This window comes from Schistocerca nitens, chromosome 8 (genome assembly GCF_023898315.1).
Source record: "Schistocerca nitens isolate TAMUIC-IGC-003100 chromosome 8, iqSchNite1.1, whole genome shotgun sequence".
NCBI lineage: Eukaryota > Metazoa > Arthropoda > Insecta > Orthoptera > Acrididae > Schistocerca > Schistocerca nitens.
Window position 1 is genome coordinate 181,461,686 of NC_064621.1, and position 17,623 is coordinate 181,479,308.

The window sequence follows — 17,623 nt, forward strand, 5'->3', positions numbered from 1 at the left end:
CCATAGGGCTTAGAGCCATTTGAACCATTTATCTGCAACACACTGTAGCTGTCACAATCGTTACTTTTCATACAGTTCTCCAGGTTAATTTTTATATCTCACATTAGCGAACTACTGCTGCAAACGTAGCTGCTAGGTTGGTAAATAAGTTTATAGCGTTGTAAGTTTGTATATTGCTATTCCAGTAGCTACTGGTTTACTTATCGAGTTTCCCTTTTTACTTGTTGTTCACAGTTGCTATTTGAGTTTACATATTGGTATTTCGTCACTTGGAGAAAGTGAACGGACCTGTGGACACTAGAAAATGGAGTGATAAGTGGAAGAATGAGAACGTTTCCGACATGTTCTTGTGTTTGAGTACAATAGACGGGTGACAGCAGCAGAGGCAGCCAGAAAAAAAATTGGCCGTGTATGGAGATAGCGCCACTGGGAAGACCACGGCAAGAAAATGGTTTTCTCGTTTTGAGGTGGATCGTTTAGACATTAGTGATATTCCATGTTCAGAAAGACCTTCAGTGTTTGATACAGATCGTTTAAACTCATTAATCCACAATGATTCACGTCAGCTTACTCAAGAACTGTCAAATATAATGAACTGAGATCATTCCACCATGGTGCCCTTGCATGCAAGGGGTAAGACACCAAAATCGGGTGTATGGGCACCTCATGCTCTAAGCCAAAATCACAAAATTAAGGAGGTGGTTAGATGTGCATCTCTGCTTGCTCGTCATAAATCATAAATTGGCTCATGAACAAGATTGACCATTACTCTCCTCTATCGTTACTGGTGATGAGAAATGGTGCTTTTGTACTAACGAAGGAAAGAAACAAATGGAGCAAAAATAAATAAAGCAACAGCTCCACAAACAAAGGCCTGCGCATCCACAAAAGATAATGTTATGCATCTGGTGGAACGTCAATTTGGTGTAGTACGAAATGCTTCCCCATGACTGCAGACATTTACTGTCAACAACTGAGACGTTTTAAGACGCAGTCCAAGATCAACGGCCAGTAAGACCGCGTGAACTAATGCTACAACCACAGAAGAGTTCGCACTCACCTTATTCACCTGATCTAGCGCCCTCAGATTTTCAACTTCGCCGCTCTCTATCGAACAAACTTTAACGAAATTTTCTTCCACATGAAAATGCGCACCAAACATGGCTCGACGAGTTCTTCGCCTCAAGACCACGTGATTTCTACAGCTGCAGAATTGAAACGTTACCCCAGAGTTGGCAGACAGTCGTAAATTGTGAAGGAGAATATATTATTGATGACTAAAGTCTCTGTTATAGGCATATGTGTTATGTTTATTAAACTTGCGGAGAAACGCTACGAACTTATGAAGCTATCCTTTATGATCAATGTTTGTATCGCCGATCTCCATCTCACTTAGTTTTGTCATCTATTTCTTTTCAGCATCAACGTTTTAGTAGCAAATATTTATCAACGTTTCTCGTCTCTCTGTGTTTCTATTAAAGCGACATCACTCGAATCCTTCTCAATCATATTTTGAACAAATCTGTTGTCATTATAATCGTATACAAAAATTAGTCAACCTGAGTTGTTAACTGGGGATACCTAGTTGCCAAATGGACTGTCTCGCCGTAGGGTTACACAACTCGCGTCAAAAGGCTCTTATGTGTTCCTATGTGTTCCATGTTCCCTGATCCTCTCAGTTGTAAGTAAGCCTTAGTCCTTTTTTTTTGTGAGGGTTCTTCACCCACACATCAAAATTTCGTGACCACTGACATCTCACCTGCTTCATGCAGTTCAAAGAACTAAAGATTGTATAAAACGTCTGTATTAATTGATTTCAATTAAGACGCGTAATTATGAAGCAACAAGTGACATCTGTATTGTGCGAAAAAACAGAAACTGGGGCGAAGTGCGCCTATCAGTTAAATGCTAATTTTACCAGTGCGTGTTTCTGTTTGGAAGACTGACTTTCTTTGTCACCCACCTAACTTCCATATCACTTTCCTGAAGACGCAGAAATATCGCTGATGCACATATTACGATTGCTTGTTACATTTTTCCCCGTTAAGTCAACACATCCTCAGATAATTTTAGATAATTCTGATTGATGATTTAAGGAAACCTTACGTAATGGACTCGAGTACCCCGGAAGAAGAGGCATTTTAAAATTCAAGACAGTTAATATTCTAGTAATTGCATTAATGCATTCTCTCTCGGTTTTAGATGGTTTTTGCGCGGTGAAGGTACCTGATTTCGTTGGTGGACGTTATTTCGAGACACATTAGTGAATTAAATGCAAGTTCGTAAATCTTGCCAAGCGCACTACAGTTTTCTAGAGCCAGAATAGAGGCGCTACAGTTTCTCATTGTAGACTTCATGCTAGACTCTCTCTCTCTCTGTTAGTTGATTGAATCAGCTCTGACGGCCGCTTCCGTCCAATAAAAACTGCAGAGCGCAGCATCGGCAGCAGAATTGGAATTGGACAATAAATTTCTGCAGTTTGCTACGAAGCAGTATTACTGTATAGAACTCCAGACGAATGTGACTGCAACGCTACAGTATTCCACTTTCCACAGTCCAATGAAACTCAGCGCACAAGGGTAAGTAGAAGTTCAGAGCTGTAATCTCACAGGTTCGGGAGCAAAACTAAACGCTGGGAACCTGCCGTATCATGTTGATATCAAACAATTCGTTATATTATACATGTTGAACGATATGAAACGTCATGTGCTCGATTGGTCAGCGGAATATTTTTTTTAATTTTTTTTACTTATTTTTTTTACAGAGGCTATACGATGTCGCCCTGTTGCACGTGTTTCCACCAAAAGCTTGTACAACGATATCATGCAGTGAATCACGTCTTTATTTTCCAGGTTTTCGCCGATGGAATATCACTCAAATATTAGACAGTTCATAGAGCAACCACGCCTCTACTTTCAAGTCTTATGTTAAGAATGGCTAAATTCATCGAAGCTTTCCTTTGGAGCTTGATTCATGCAGAGGACTTAGACGACGGTAATCATGGACAAAAACATTGGTTTAGCAACCGACGTACTACTGAACTATTGAAGAATGGAAGAGTGTAAAATGCACTGACGAAAAGTATTACTCTCTGGATATGTCCAATGATGTGTGACCCCCACTACAACGAATACGCCCTTGTATTCGCTGTGACAAGGAAGCAAACGGCCTTCAAATGCCATCTTCAGAAATTTAATGCCGTACCTCAAATGCATCGTCCGCAGCTCGTTGTCTCGCGGTCGCGTTCTCACTTCCTGAACACGGGGTCTCGGGTTCGATTCTCGTCGGGGTTATGGATTTTCACCTGCCTCGACACAATTGGGTGTTAGTGTTGTCATCGTCTTTCATCAAAGTGCTGAGACTGGACTGAGCAAAAGTTGGGAATTTGTACGGGAGCTGATAACTGTGCAGTTGAGCGCCCTACGAACCAAATATCATCATCATCAAATGCATCGTCAGTCAGTTCATGAAGATAGCTAACTGGAGGCTGGTGTAACAACTGACTTCTTCCGATCCCATCCCAGGTACGCTCCGTGGGTGACAAGGCAGAGGCGGGGGTGGGGAGGGGGGTTTGATAGTCAAGGTTCGACGGACTGCTCGGTACATTTTTGATGTGAATTGCAGTCTATTAGTCTCCTGGAATATTCCATTTTGTAACCTGTTTATGAGTATGACAACAGAGTTACCATCGTTGCCACGTACTTTCATACTACATGGTGTATCAAAATGCTAATCCTTGATGAGATGCAACAAAAATGTTAATCTAATTTTTCCCTACTCGTCAACGCTTAGGAGTTACATCTGTAGCTACTAAATTGGGAGTTTGACTTTCTTTTCTGAATGTCAATCTCAGTTAACGCATTTCTCATGTTATTCATGTGCATTGTCCCCATAACGAAAAAAGGAGTATTTGGGAGATGGTGTTTTTGCGTACCATATCGATTGATTTGGGAGGCAGGACCAAATAGCGAGGTGATCGGTCCTATTGGATTAGGGAAGGATGAGGAAGGAAATGGGTCGTGCTCTTTCAAAGGAAAAATGCCGGAATTTGCCTGAAGCGATTCAGGGAAATCACGGAAAACCTAGATCAGTATGGCCGAATGAGGGTTTGAAGCGTCGTCCTCCTGAATGCGAGTCCAGCGTGCTGACCATTGTGCTACCTAGCTTGGTCATGTTGACCGTCGAACGTTGCCAGCCACTGTCTGATTTTCTTGAGGTGCCATTTTTTCAGGGTTCTGTAGTTAACTACGACATTCCGTGCTACTGATATTGAGTTTCTTTTGCTTAGCCTTGTGTGCTCCTGTTCGAGAGGGCTGTAGCGATCAGTTGCAAAGGCGAAGTCCGTGTGTGAACAACAACAATGTTTGCTGACGTGGAATATCGCAATGTGCACTTTGTTTACGTTTTCTGTAATAGTAATGCGGCCGCGGTTGAAATAGAATACTGAGGGAGGCTTCAACAACGAAGTGAACTTAGGAGACGGGTATTTCAAGTACTTCATCAAAGCTTGGGTAAAACAGGAATGCTACGTACAATCTACACAACATGTTGGTCGACCATCCAGGACTTCCTCCAGATCGTGGAAATGGAAGTCTTGATATTGTAGAATGATAAAAAATTGGAAATTTGTGGTAAGGTCTTATGGGACCCAACTACTGCGGTCATGGGACCATAAGCTTAAACACTAGTTAATGTAATTTAAACTAACTGACGCTAAGGACTACACACACACCCATGGCCGAGGGAGGACTCGTATCTCCGACGGAGGGAGCCGCGGCGACCGTGACAAGACCCCCAAGACCGCGCGGCTTGTACAATGATATCCGTCTAACAGTACGTGGATACTGGGCGACGAATTAGACACCGCCACTTACGTGTTCGGCGAGTACAGCATTGCCAAGGGTGATATCAAAACCATCTGCACCTGTACAAGAATTAAAGCCACAAAATAATGGACATCGTATCGCATACTGTCAGTGTTTATCACAGATGTTGGCTGACTAAATAGATTTCATGAACCACGTGTTATGGACTGACGAGTCACGTAGAAATGGTGTTACGAACGGACAGGACTTACACACCTACACTGGCGAGAATCTTGATGTAGCTCGTTACGCCTCATTTCACAGTAGGTTCACTCTTAACATATGGGCAGATATAATAGGTGGTACACTGTATGGCCCATTCATAATGGAGGACAAAATGGGGAGGGAGGTTACTGATTACCTGCTTCTCTGATAAGGTGAAAAAAAATGGTTCAAATGGCTCTGAGCACTATGGGACTCAACTGCTGTGGTCATAAGTCCCCTAGAACTTCGAACTACTTAAACCTAACTAACCTAAGGATATCACACACATCCATGCCCGAGGCAGGATTCGAACCTGCGACCGTAGCAGTCGCACGGTTCCGGACTGCGCGCCTAGAACCGCTAGACCACCGCGGCCGGCTCTGATAAGGTGACTTTACTGTATGATATGCCGATACAGACAAAACAAGACCTACGGTATCAACTAGATGGTACTCCAGCACATGTTCGACCAAGAGTACGACAATAGTTGAAGACTATTTTTCATATACATAGACCGGAATGGATGGTCCCGTTCCTTGGCCAGCACAGTTCCGCTGGCTTGTCTCACTGGACTACTTTGCCTGGTGTTTCCTCAGAGAGGAAGTGTACTAATCGGAGATAACAAGCATAGAGGAGCTCGTTGCAGGAATTGGCACAGCGGCAGTGGCTATATCAGAAGGCATTTGGTAACTTACAGAGAGAGATCAGGTGGCGTGCTGAAGCTTTTATTCATGCGAGAGGGGACCACTTCGTGCGTCAGCTCCGATAGGACTCACACAAACAGAGGACAAAGACACACATTAATGTAATTATCAAAGGAATTATAAGAATGAAATAAAATTAATGACATGACAAATACGTTAAGTGAGATTGGCATTCAAAGGAAAGAAAAACTCCCCAGTTTGGATTACATATGTACGTGGGTAAATCAAAAATTATCCATAATCTAGCTATACCTTTTACTACTATAAAAGTAGGACACGTACTTTAACATAAATTTTCAATATTGTCAACTTGGTTTTCAAAGCAAGTGGTCCATCGTTGCACAAGCTTGTTGAGCCACTCAGAGCAGGTTTTCAGATGAGCAGTGACCCACGCGTGCACCGTGCTCATCACTGCTGGGTCTGAGGTGAATCGACGGCACCTTAATGCCACTTTGAGTGGACCATACAAGCGATACTCGGAAGGGGCAACATCAGGTCTATACGGAGGATGAGCCGTTACTTCAAATTTTGAGTTTCCAGAGTGTTTCAGCAGTGTGGGCAGCGGTGGACGGGCGTTGCCCTTGCAACAACATAACATCTTTCGACAGTAGCCCTCGGTGTTTGCTTCCCGATGCCGGCTCTAGCATGTCAGTAAGTATCTCAAGCTAATGGACACTGTTTATTGTTGTGCCACTACCCTGATAATGTTCCAGTACTGGGCGCTGTACATCCTAAAAAATGGTAAGCATAAGTTTTCCTGAACGTAGTTGGATTATGAACTTTTCCCTGCTCGGTGATTCTGGATGTTTCCATTCCACATTATTACATTTAGTCTTCGGCCCGTAATGGTGGATCCAAGTTTAGTTACGAATGATGACTCAGACTAGGAAGCCATCACATGCATCGCCATAGGGATCCAAATGTTTTTCGCAGACAACCAAGCGCACTTGTCTATGCTACACTGCGAGTTGTTTTGGGACCCGTCTTGCACAGACTGTTGTGGAGATTACATAGGCAGAAACGTGACCAGTTTGCAGACGATGTACTGCTTCATCAATAGCCACCCATGTGCCTCCCGGAATCATATCACGTGCACCCTCAACGTCGTCATCATTTTTGGTCGTGGATGGTCGGTCGTCCGGGCCTTCCCTTGCGTAACTCTTGTGTGACAAGTTTTCAATTTTACAATCCATCTGTAGACACTCAGTTGCGGCAAACCATTGTCCCAAACGGCGACGAATATCTTTGATGGGCTGTGGCCCCCCATACACCTTCCAACCACAAAAACCGGATCACCGCTCATTGCCCTTCTTCCATGGAAATTTCTAGTGGTCATAGTCTATCTGCAACAAAAGGAAGATAAAGGGAGGAATTTCGATCAGATTTCCATCGCAGTATCATAACAGCATAACAAGCATAACAATGAAATAATAGAGTACAGAAGTTAAACAACGTAAGAAGTGTTATGTCAACATTGCGGATAATTTTTTACTTACCCCCGTAACTCCAAAATAGATACGAATACAAAAACATTGTATTAACATCTCTTGTTATAAATAAGATCCTCTATCATTTAACCAAGGACTGACCTTACCTTTTGATACGCACTACATAGATACAAGAAATAAATTCATCAAGACTTTTATTTGAAGCATTGCAAGCTATGGCTGTGAAGGGCAGACTCTAGGGAAACGAGAAATAAAAAAGGAACAGAGATACTTCTGGCCATTAAAATTGCTACACCACGAAGATGACGTGCTACAGACGCGAAATTTAACCGACAGGAAGAAGATGCTGTGATATGCAAATGATTAGCTTCTCAGAGCATTCACACAAGGCTGGTGCCAGTGGCGACACCTACAGCGTGCTGATATGAGGAAAGCTTCCAACCGATTCCTCATACACAACAGCAGTTGAACGGCGTTTCCTAGTGAAACGTAGTTGTGATGCCTCGTGTAAGGAGCAGAAATGCGTACCATCACGTTTCCGACTTTGATAAAGTTCGGAGTGTAGGCTATCGCGATTGCGGTTTATCGTATCGCGACAGTGTTGCTCACGTTGGTCGAGATCCAATGACTGTTAGCAGAATATGGAATCGGTGGGTTCAGGAGGGTAATACGGAAGAACGTGCTGGATCCCAACGGCCTCGTATCACTAGGAGTCGAGATGACAGGCATCTTATCCGCATGCCTGTAACGGATCGTGCAGCCACGTCTCGATCCCTGAGTCAACAGACGGGGACGTTTGCAAGACAACAACCATCTGCACGAACAGTTCGACGACGTTTCCAGCAGAATGGACTATCAGCTCGGAGACCATGGCTGCGGTTACCCATGACGCTCCATCACAGTCAGGAGCGCCTGCGATGGTGTACTCAACGACGAACCTGGGTGCACGAATGGCAAAACGTCTTCTTTCGGAAGAGTCCAGGTTCTGTTTACAGCATCATGATGGTCGCATCGGCGTTTGGCGACATCGCGGTGAATGCACATTGGAAGCGTGTATTCGTCATCGCCATACTGGCGTATCACCTGGCGTGTTGGTATGGGGTGCCATTGGTTACACGTCTCGGTCACCTCTTGTTCGCATTGATGGCACTTTGGGCAGTGGACATTACATTTGAGATGTGTTACGACCCGTGCCTCTACCCTTCATTCGATCCCTGCGAAACCCTACATTTCAGCAGGATAATGCACGACCGCATGTTTCAGAAAGTGTTCGACTGCTGCCCTGGCCAGCACATTCTCCAGATCTCTCACCAACTGAAAAGGTCAATGATGGCCGAGCAACTGGCTCGTCACAATACGCCAGTCACTACACTTGATGAACTGTGGTATTGTGTTGAAGCTGCATGGGCAGCTGTACCTGTACACGCCATCCAAGCTCAGTTTGACTCAATGCCCAGGCTTATCAAGGCCGTTATTACGGCCAGAGATGGTTGTTCTGGGAACTGATTTCTCAGGATCTATGCTCCCAAATTGCGTGAAAATGTAATCACATGTCAGTTCTAGTATAATGTATTTGTCCAATGATTACCCGTTTATCATCTACATTTCTTCTTGGTGTAGCAGTTTTAATGGCCAGTAGTGTACGTGTATGGAGATGTGCCATCAAACATCCCGGAATAAAATAAAATATAATGATAAAATTTAAGAGCCTGTTATGAAAAGAGGACGTTGGTTAACACGATACGCAGGAGACCTAACACAGCGTAAAAACTTCATAAAAAACGCCTAGGAAATAAAGATGCTGGAAACTAGTGACCGGCCCTGAGCATCCAAATCTCATATCCATATTAGTGGAGTGAACTGTAACCACTGCAACCTAATACTATATGTGGCGAGGTACGGAGTAGGACGGCAACATTAAAAGCGGAAATGCGGGTGGCGCCGCCACGCCTCCACCCGCTTTCGTCACACGTGGCCAGGTTAGCGCCGCATCAAGGGTGCCTGTAAATCGTCTGGCTGCAGAAAACAGAAGTGGAGAGTGGCGTGGGGGCAGCTGTTGCCTCGTCTGCACCTCCTGCGAAGGGCGGCCGCGTCCTCGGTGACACGCGCCGGCTCTCAGCTGGCAGCAGGTGCAGGAAGCCTTCTGGGCTCACGGAAGGTTCGTTCAGTTCTCGAGGAGAATGGGTCCCGCGGTGGCCGCTCCTCTGCTGCCACAGCAAGGAATTCGGCAGTCGACACTAACTCAGAATGACCGGCAGCCGATGGCGACGGCCATCCAAGGTTTCTGACAGCACTGACAGCGTATTCTCTAAAACTCTCCCGACGTTCTGAAGTACACCGTAACATTTCACATTCAACTCCTAGTCATCTATATACACCCATAAACAAAAGTTTTTCATCAGTCTGGTTCACAGTACTCCTGAAGATAGACGTTGACTCTGGATATTGTATTACAGACACAGTCCCTTTGATTGCTCAGAGATACTAATCTCGTCCAAAGATGTAAACAACCATGCAGGAGCAGCGCGTATTAGACGGAGGGAGCCAGACAGCCGATCAGTTCTAGTCATTCCCCGAGGAAGGAGGTACACGGCTCCTGTTGTCTGTAGTTCAACCATACCTAGACGGTCAATAACGGGGTTCGATTGCGTCCGCATTGTTACTTCGGGCCAGGAAGCGCTCTCAACTAGGGAAGTGTCGACGCGTGTCCGAGTGAAAAAATGTTGTTCGGACATGGAGGAGATGTAGAGAGACAGGAAGTGTCTATGACACGCCTCGCTCAGATCGCCCAAGGCCTATTACTGCAGTGGATGAACGCTACGTACCGATTATGGCTGAGGAAACCTGACAACAACGCCACCATATTGAATAATGCCGTTAGTGCAGCAACAGGGCGTCGTGTTACGACTCAAATTGAGCGCAATAGGTTACATAATGTGCAACCCCACTCCCGACGTCCATGGCGAGCTCCATCTTTGCAAACACGATACCATGCAGCGCTGTATGGATGGGCCCAACAACACGACGGATGAACCGCTCTGGATTGGCATCACCGATGAGTGTCGCTTGTGCCTTCAACTAGCCAACCGTCGGAGACGTGTTTGGAGGCAGCCCGGTCAGGCTGGGGTGGCATTATGTGGGGCCGACATACGCCGCTGGTGGTCATGGAAAGCGCTGTAAGAGCTGTACGATGGGTGAATGCCATTTTCCGACCGATTGTAAAACCATACCGGCAACATATTGGAGAGGCATTCATCTTCCTGGACGACGATTCGCGCCCCCATAGTGCATATCTTAGCTAGCCGCTGTGGTCGAGCGGTTCTAGGCACTTCAGTCCGGAACCACGCGGCTGCTACGGTTGCAGGTTGGAATCCTGCCTCGGGCATGGATGTGTGTGATGTCCTTAGGTTAGTTACGTTTACGTCGTTCTTAGCGGAATGTTGACCTGAGACGTTAAGTCCCATAGTGCTTAGAACATTTGAACCATTTTTGAATGACTTCCTTCAGGATGACGACATCGCTCGACTAGAGTGGCCAGCATGTTCTCCAGACATGAATCCTATCGTGCATGCCTAGGATGGATTGAAAAGGTTTATGGACGACGTGACCCACCAACCACTCTGAGGGATCCACGCCGAATCGCCGTTGAGGAGTGGGACAATCTAGAACAACAGCGCCTTCATGAACTTGTGGATAGTATACCAGATAGTACGCCATGACGAATACAGGCATGCACCAATGCAAGAGGATGTGCTACTGGGTATAACAGGTACCGGTGTGTACAGCAATCTGGACCACCACCTGTGAAGGTCTCGCTGTATGTTAGTACAACACGCAATCTGTTGTTGTCATGAGCAATAAAAAAGGCGGAAATGATGTTTGAGTTGTTCTCTATTCCAATTTTCTGTACAGGTACGCTGGCAGGAGTGGCCGAGCGGTTCTTGGTGCTTCAGTCTGGAACTGCGCGACAGCACAAACAAACTGTTTTGCATCCATGTGTCCACACTTTAACATCTGACCTACCACTCAGGGAAATATTACCATTAATGTCTTTCTCCTACCACATGTAGTTAGAGGTTCTAACCTACCTGCAAACACACTACTTCTACCAGCTGTAATTATCAGTCGGCAAGTGAAGTAAATACTAATATAACGTTGTTCACTGCACAGTCCTCCGTCGCTGATCAAATATCTACCATCATGGCCCTAGCACTATATATATATATATATATATATATATATATATATATATATATATATCACCGTGTAGCTGGAGTTAGCCCAAGCGAACAGTGCTTATCATATAAGCACTGTTCGCTTGGGCTAACTCCAGCTTACCACATATTTCATGCGCCAGCCAGTGTTGACGGAAAGTGTCGTTTTTTTTTGGCAGTTACAAACTGATTTCTAAAGCGGAGATTTACGTTCTCATTCGATATAGCTGTCCCTCATTAGGTCAGTGCGACATTTGTTTCATTGATGCGTATTAGCAGTGACAGCAAACCACGAAGAATAAGGAGTACGCAAGCAGCAAGTCAGTAGCGCTACATGCTTGGCGGCAGTATGCAGCGCGAGCCAAGTCGCTCCTGCCGCTCCAGATTCCTGATACAAGTAATAGAGGAAATAACACGTAAAATAAAAAAGTAGCTTTGTACCTATAAGATAATCACATAGTGTAAAAGGGAGGCCTTTTCCAGTATTGGAGGAGGGTTGTTGAAGCTACCTACTGCACAGTCAATATCCTGACATTACCAAACATGCATTCCATTAAGGGCAGCATATGCTGCATTATCCTATCACCGAACGTCCCGTTGCTAATGGCAGATGCTGACTCGGAAACGCATCGTCACTCCCTATTGTCATACCTTCTAAGGCTTCTTTATTACTGAGCCGATTTTGGGAAGAGTTGCATGGAAATTCCGTTCAACCGCGTGTTCATGATGAAATGCGACAGGCAGACAATTTTTTGTCGAATCCAGTTACTGGACACTGTGATCATGCACTACATGATAGATTAGGGGAATTGTCAGGCGTGACACAAAACAGCGAACTGAATCAAACTAGACATTAACATGCTCCAGGTTGGAGCTAGGTTCATACTACGTGGTTATCCTCTTCCAGTAGATCTTTCACTTTTCTACCAGTTTTGCTTATCGCAGGTTTCATTGAGTTATATAAACAGTGTAATGTTTTCCATTTCTTCTCCATTCATATTATGGTTTCGATGTCCTTCTTATGCCTCCTTCATACACGATCACTTCTCATAACGACACACTAAAAGCAAAAAGGGCAGCACATTATCGACTGCAAATAGACCTCAATTTTATAACTTATCACTATTTCGACAGACAAACCAAAAAATCAAAATCCTACCTCATCAACTATTTCAAGGTTCTTACCTCTGAGTCCACAGGCTAGCCTCATCACTCACTTTGTCAGCTGGCATCTCCTTCCTATTATTTCGTCTGCATTCAGCCCCTCTTCACATAAGAGGCTAATTCATGACCCCAGAACAGTATTCTTCCCGACGTCCACAACGAGATTCTTCCCATCACGGTTCAGTTAAAAGATCACACCATGAATACACCATAGAACTCTATACGGACTACAGTACTTCACAACTAGCAAACCAGTTACACTACACACATATATTGCACCATCAAAAAAATGGTTCAAATGGCTCTGAGCACTATGGGACTCAACATCTGTGGTCATAAGTCCCCTAGAACTTAGAACTACTTAAACCTAACTAACCTAAGGACATCACACACATCCATGCCCGAGGCAGGATTCGAACCTGCGACCGTAGCAGTGGCGCGGTTCCTGACTGAGCGCCTAGAACCGCTAGACCACCGCGGCCGGCTATATTGCACCATCAATTAGTACTTAAATAATATGGTAGCAATTCAGACCATTTATGCATCAAACTGCTGTTTACAAGTAAATATCGTAATAGTCGATTGTGGTGCACACCATGAGGTGCCTTTGTTTGTAAAGGTTCCAAACTAATATACAGTAACGAAGAACTCTTACTGAATCTTAGCGCTCAGGAATACACATAGACTGAGAGACAAGCAGTTACAAAAATCATCAAGATTCTTTTCTCAACATAAAAGTACACCTCACTAGACATATGAGGCTATGCATTAAAAATAATAAATTGAAGAAAATATAAGTGTTGACAACATGTGACACTGTGCCTCCTCAGGTTTTGCATCAGTCAGAATATCGAGAAAAAGTTGATCATAGCTGGAATAAATTTCCCTATTCGTAATAACCTCATTACTCAGAAAAATACCTGAATATGTTGACATGTCGCAGATCAAGGCTCACAACAAACGAAAAATCTCATTATTCTGTATGAGCTCACTGCATCATACAACATCCAGATGCACCGAATATTACTACTTCAAAATATTCATCAGAAGCATACGATGAAGCAGTTGTGGCAACTGCTGTGGTATTTATTAAAAACTATACACTTGAAGAACAAATTGCACAATAAACGTAAAAAAAATTACTTCATCCCTGAACAAACCTCAACATTGAAAAATCGAGATAAACTTCGTAATCAGATTTGTTTTCACGAATACTGACTCCCCTGTCACATAACGCCATACAAAGAGAAACATTATCTTAACATCAGATTGGTGCCTCATTAATACATAAGAAATCGTAAAGCTAGGAAAATCTATTCTAAGGAGACGCTTAAACTACGTGACACATACAAAAGTGAAGCTGCCAAATTATTCAAGGAGACTTAATTAACACATAATGACAGGATCATTAACTAATTTACAGCGATTACATGATACCAGAACCCTCTAGTGGACTCAGTCTAATCCTCATCTTTATAAATCACTTTTCGCAATAGGCTTATAAGTCTTTTACCTGTGATACCACGTTACATGAAATACGCCACAGTATTTGTTGAAAACCACTCACAGCAAATTCACTAATTTCTTGACAATCAAGACCTCATTTTCTCCTGGCATCATCATCATAAAGCGAATCCAACACTGTCCCGCTCTCATCAGGTAACACAGACACAAGTTAATACTGATCAACGACGTGACACGTTTGGAATACTTAATCTCCGTCTGCACAGCGTTCGCAGTATCAACCACATTCTCAGCACAATGAGTCAAAGCATTCGTAAGCTAACTTCCCACTGAAACCGTGTTCATTGTCTACTCCCTTGTTAAAATCTAATTTACGGTTATACCCGGTAGGATTTATACCGGTTCCATACTACTGCTCTACACACAAACACACACACGTTAACACATAAATAGGGTTTATTTACCGTCAGTATTTCTAGCACACATAACTCTCTCAGCTCTGGTTTCATATATACTGTGTGGTCGCTAGGTACATTTATAAACTCCTGAACATCTGTTACCTCCTCTGAATCACAAGCACTAGTTGGCTACGTGCCATCCGAGCTTTGCTCAGTATTACTATTAGCTGGCCTGCGATAGTAATGGACTAAACTTCAACACTTGGTTATTCATTTCTAATTCTGTACGAGCTTCTCTCCTTCATCACTATTTTTTCAACATCGGCAATCAATATGGCATTAAGTGTTACGGCCTTTCCAACTAACTTAATAGTCTGTGCTTGTATTACCGTTCTTAACGTACTAAACTTTGCGGTTTGCGACTCAAATTGCTGTACCATAAGTTTAGGAACGCAACAAAATCGAAACTATGAGAAAACTGTTGGCTCCTGGTACAGTATCCGCGTGGGCTGGTTCAGCAGCATACGGTGTTACCTGAGTTCGCGGCGAGGTTAAGTCGTGAACCACGTTAACACTGACTGATTCCGCGGTGTCCTGCCTGGTTCCCGAAGCCGGCGCATCTAGTGCTTGACGGCTCGCCGTCCAGTAACAAAACCCTATGGTTCTCTGAAGCGTTTACTGCTTTCAATTCATGGCAGCTATTCGGCAGACTATCATTCTGTTTGCATCCACTTCAAATAAGTTTTGCCCTAGGAACTCGTACATCTATGCATTTGAAATCACCCAGAGCAGCAATCTAAAAATCGTAGACGAATTTTAAAGAACAATTCAATTCTCCTTTATGACTGATCCCAGGCACATACGAGTAGCCGCGTCGTTAGAGGCACCATGTCATGGATTGCGCGCCACTCCCGCCGGAGGTTCGAGTCCTCCCTCGGGCATGGGCGTGTGTATGTGTGTTGTTCTTACCACAAGTAAGTTTACGTTAGTTTCAGTAGTGTGGAAATCTAGGGATCGATGACCTCAGCAGTTTTGTCCCTTACGAATTTACACAAATTTGCACACATGCGATTATTCACAGATAAAATTACTACCTCTCCAAAAACCCATGATAATTTACAGCAAGACAACGCTGTTGTTTACTCCACTAGAATTCCAAAGCTGTGATCATATGCAACACAGAAATTCCATTACTACTGGAAGAAAAAAAAAGTTATACATTATACATTTCATGCTTCGAACACCTTCCGAAGATCGAGGAGTGTAAAATATCTTGCCAGTCGCCAGCAGATAAAAGACATCCACTATTGCTTGAGTATCCAAAACTTCTAAATATCACTAGTTGGTATTCTGAGACTTTTAATAGCAGCAAGCTTCCTGTTGAATATGTACAGCGCGTAACGCTCTCTACATTGCCCTGAGTCCCAATTCGCCTGAGGTCCTGGAATCTTACTTTGATTTTAACCCTCAGCTGTACGCCAAATAAAACGCGCAAAGGAGGTGTATCTACTGTACTTCAGATCGACTAATCAGGGACTGAATTTTAATTAATGCTTCGTAATAACCTTTTTTTACAAGGCACATGGGGTTAGTGATAACACTAGGCAAGGTGTTTTTCAACTATATGGACTATGCTGATAACGAAAACGACTACGAAAGACTTGAATGAACCCTCGTTTCCGAGTAAAAGAGCAGTGTGATGCATTCAGTTATAACTATATTTTATTAGCATCTACTGTCAATTCCTTCCCATGTAGGTTTAGGAGAAAACCCGTTGATGGTAGACAGAGACAAAGTTTCTCACGACAACAGCTGTGTGTTTCTTGTCGCTGTTTCTAGCTCGGCTCGTAGCAATAAGGGGAAGAGAAAGCGGAAATGAGGAGTGGAGCATGTTTCATTTAAGTGTAGTTTTACTCTGTTACAAGCTGTGTTTTTTTCTTGTGTTAGAGGAACGTGTTACTGAACAATAGTTACCACGCGTGGTCATTGTAATTCCTGTGATTGAACATGATTCACTAATGCGTAAAAAATGTTGACAACTTTTGCTACATAGGCGGACAGCCTACACTGAAATCGCAAAGGAGGACAATGACACCGTATATTAAGAAAGTGTACAGACTGCACTTTGGCTGTGGAATTGGGGAACAGAACAAGCCCTGCGCTAGACACGTATGGTGAATATCTTGTGTCTCGAGTCTTCATTCGTGGTTGAGTCTTAAAAAATCTCCATTGTCTTTCACATACTCATGATCTGGCACTAACCATCAGACCATCTGAATGATTGCTACTTTGTATGAAACCTGCAACTAACAGTTTGCTCAAGAAGGAAAAATCTTCCTTGAATATGCTAACATACCGTCGACGATGCGATCAGTGCCTCACGGAGACGGACTGGCTCTTCCTGTCGTACCTGTTTGTGACAGTGGCGCGGGCGGTGGTGAAATTAACGCTGCACCATAACCTTCAGAATCCAGTTCGTCGAAAGATCCTGATTTTGTCTGTAATGATGAATGTACAAAGATTCACAACATAACACGTTGAGAACTTAATGACTTAGTGCGATACCTGGAGTTGGTGAAAGGTAAAGCAGAACTGTTGGTTCAAAGCTACAATACTGGAATTGTCTTGATAAGACGGTAAGTGTGACTGCGATCTGCAACCGCCTGTTATAACAGAAGGAGGGAGAGTATGCCTGTATGCGCAACTGAGGAAAGTTTAACGAAATACATTGATGCTTAAAGTAATTTAAAGAAAGTTTAATTACAAAATGGAGGGTATTACTGAACTTTTTTTAAACAGGTAATACATATAAAAATCTTATCACTACGATACGAGCAAACTGTATTCATCATTATTATTCGTCGGGGATTATGCTAGGAAGATATGCAACATATACTCAAATATGCTCTCACCCTAAGACTGAAGCATTCACAAAACAGCCGAACGAAAAGTTCACCGTTTTCTAGCCTAAGCTGAGTCGAAAAAACAGGCTTATGCGTCGCAGCCGTAAGAAATACGCAAATCAGTCGGAACCACGACACATTATGTGAATTAGGATCCAGTAAAGAGCAAGTACTGCCCCACATGAATTTAGTAAGATGACAGGAAAACTGTCACTCTCGAGGGCGCCAGAACACTTCTAACAACTTACTTTACAGTTAC